Here is a 2,982-nt window from a genome sequence, read left to right as displayed (position 1 = left end):
AGCCTCAGCCAGGAGCCAACGTTTTGACAAAGGGTTCTTGTCTTCGTCAGGGCCACAAGACAAATCACCTCGTCGAAACAGTGGGTCCCGACTCAGGCCTTCCTTGTTCCTCTACTGTCGATCAAGTCTCTATCTTCCCGTCTTGTGGCAGAATTGAGAATGCATCTTAAAAACAGTGATCAATTATTTTTAAAACTTTCGAGCCGAATTGATATGTAGAGCTGTAGCCAGTAGCGCAACCTGCTGTACTGCGAGACCACGGTACACTATACTGCGAGACACTATGTACCATAGAAGGATCGACATTTGGGCGAGTTGGTACTGGTTGAACATCTCGAAGGGGCTGTTCAGCGCTGTCCTGTGTGTTCTTGCATTCTGTCTTCGTCATATTGCCTGCCCCTTCAAGATGCTCAACTATATACCATCAATGGGTGTTCACTGCGTTTAAAGCAGAAATTAGCACCAAAGACAAGTTACCGACAGAAGGACATCTGTAAACGGGATTTGAAAGAAGTTTGAGTGATCCATTGCACGTCTGCTGAGCGCTTATCACCAGTGAAGGAATGGTTACTTGTTACAAGTCTCCATAGCAGTGCAGCAGCCGCTGCCTGCGGTCCCATAGTGGTTTGACAAGATGAAATTTGAAAAAAAGAATATTGCATCTAGTTAAACTTGACTGAACATCAATTCTGTGCTGCGAATAATGAGTCGGCAAACTTGTGGTTGCCAAATTTATGATTATATTTCATTTCGAACATTAAACGCCTTCACATTCACATGAACTCGAGATGCACTACTGAGCTGTCTGTATCCTCGTGTTTAACACGAATTCGGAAATGTTGAAACAAGAAGTCAGTTCAAAATACTACAGTTAAAATATACTTATGTTGCATACATTACTGATTCGTAAGAAGGGATACCAGTGAAAATAGGCCAGGTGATGTAATATCTTAAACAAATTACTTTCACGTACCTTTTTTCTTCAAGTACTAAAACAGAAATTGCACTCTAAGCAGTTCGAACTATACTCAAAGGACTTCTGTGTCTTTTTTTCGTAATGAAACCAACAGGGCAAATAGGGAATTACTCAGCGCAGCATGCGTAAATTCAAAGCCATCGACATTTCTGTTTTTATACGTCAAACTATAAAGACAAGCTATTGCGTGCAGGTCAAGACAAGTCGTGATAGTACTGCTAAGTTTGCAAACGCTAGCGATTCGGTATTCACTGCGGAAAACTTTAGGATGCAAACCTAATACCCCCATCTGCTCATCGCAGTACATGTAATCTGAAAACAAAGCAATTAGCTATTAGTATCAACAGCTCGGCTTTATTACCGCGAAGTTGGCGTCGCTCCGAACACATGTCGCGGAAAATTAGCAGAGCGAGATGCATGATCTCGCTGATTGTGTAAAGCGGATAAAGTGGACTGGACGATCTGAAACTACCGAGTGATGGCCATGCGATCAGCGCCGTCGATAGCAAGGGTAAAGAGAGAACGGCACCTAGAATCTTAAGAGAAACAGATACGGCAGAAGAAACAGCGATAGCCTTGGCAATCTCAACCTATTGGGAAGGAGCAATAATACTCACAGATTCACAAGCAGCTTGCCGGCATTTTCAGAGAGAGAGAATCTCCAGCCAAGCCCTACAAATCCTCACAAAAACGGCAAAGAACCTACCGGAAATATACATCATTTAAACTCCGGGGCACGAGAGTCTGCTGGGGAATGAGTCTTGTCGACGCCGACGCCCGACCTCACGTTCACCGGACTTTCTAACAGGACGCGTCGAGGAGAACGGATGAAGTCTGGAAAAAGTACAGCGATATTCTACAACACTACAGGCTATACAGAAGAACCTATCCGCCATTTCACCCCAGCCTAACTAGGAAAGAGGCAGTAACCCTCCGGAAAGCTATGTCCACGGTATCCTATTGCACCGAATCTCACCTACTCAGCATTCATACTTCTGCAAGTACTGTAATGTCCCAGATAACCTGTGCCATATGGTATGGGGATGGGCCGGAGAAAATGGCGCCGCAGACACCGAAACACTAACCGAGGAGCAGTGGGAGGTCGAGCTATTATACCCGGACCCGGAGAGACCCGAACGGGCACGGGAGAGGGCCATGGCCCACGGCGAACTGGAACAAGGAGGCCGCCCACCTAGAGCGCAAACTGCGCTTGCCTAAAATATAGGTTCTTTCTCTCTACCAAGTGTTTGGCTTGAGCTACATATATACTATTGTTAAGTCATCAGAAGCGAAGAAACAATGACACGAAGGGGCGCATAGAGCAAATTATTCGTAGCTCTTAATTGAATTAATGAAATGATTTATAAATGCAAATGAAAGTGGTTGAAAAATACAATTGGCCGCAGGTGTGATACGAACCCACGTCTTCGCATTACGCGTGCGAGGCTCTTACCAACTGAGCCACCGCGGCGCCGTGTTCCCGTTCACTTTGTGGGGTATTTATGTCTTCCTATTTATGTCTTCTGAGATTGGTAGCCAGCGCCTCTCTCTCTCTCTCTCTCTCTCTCACTCACTCACTCACTCACTCACTCACTAACACACACACACACACGCACATACACACGCACATACACACACACACGCACACACACACGCACACACACACGCACACACGCACACACACGCGCGCGCGAAGGAAATCATGACACTCATTTCGGTGGCTATGCGGTTATGCCGTTGTGCTTCTGGGCAGGAGATGGTGGGCTCGGTTCCCGGACACCCTACGCGCTCCTGAGCCCCCTCACAAGTAATGTTGCAAAAAGGCTCAAGCAATAAATGTTTACCACCACCACCTCGGTTCCCTTTCGAGGCAGCCGCATTCCGATTAGGGCGCAATAAAGAAACGCTCGCGTACCCTGCGCTTTAATGAACCTAATCAGATCTAAAATTATCCAGAACCTTCCTCACAGCCCTGCGCTGTTTGAGACATGAAAATTCTTAATCAA

At 46.2% G+C, this 2,982-nt stretch overlaps 1 non-coding gene across 1 annotated transcript; it reads right to left on the bottom strand.

Annotated features, from left to right (window-relative positions):
- Nucleotides 1–2,374: 2,374 nt before the first annotated feature.
- TRNAT-CGU (transfer RNA threonine (anticodon CGU)) lies at nucleotides 2,375–2,447 on the bottom strand. Its single transcript has one exon. It is a non-coding gene; the product is annotated as a tRNA-Thr (tRNA).
- Between the last annotated feature and the right edge of the window lie 535 nt (nucleotides 2,448–2,982).

Source organism: Dermacentor albipictus, chromosome 1 (assembly GCF_038994185.2).
Source record: "Dermacentor albipictus isolate Rhodes 1998 colony chromosome 1, USDA_Dalb.pri_finalv2, whole genome shotgun sequence".
NCBI classification, from domain to species: Eukaryota; Metazoa; Arthropoda; class Arachnida; order Ixodida; family Ixodidae; genus Dermacentor; species Dermacentor albipictus.
This window is presented reverse-complemented; position numbering and strand designations above follow the sequence as displayed.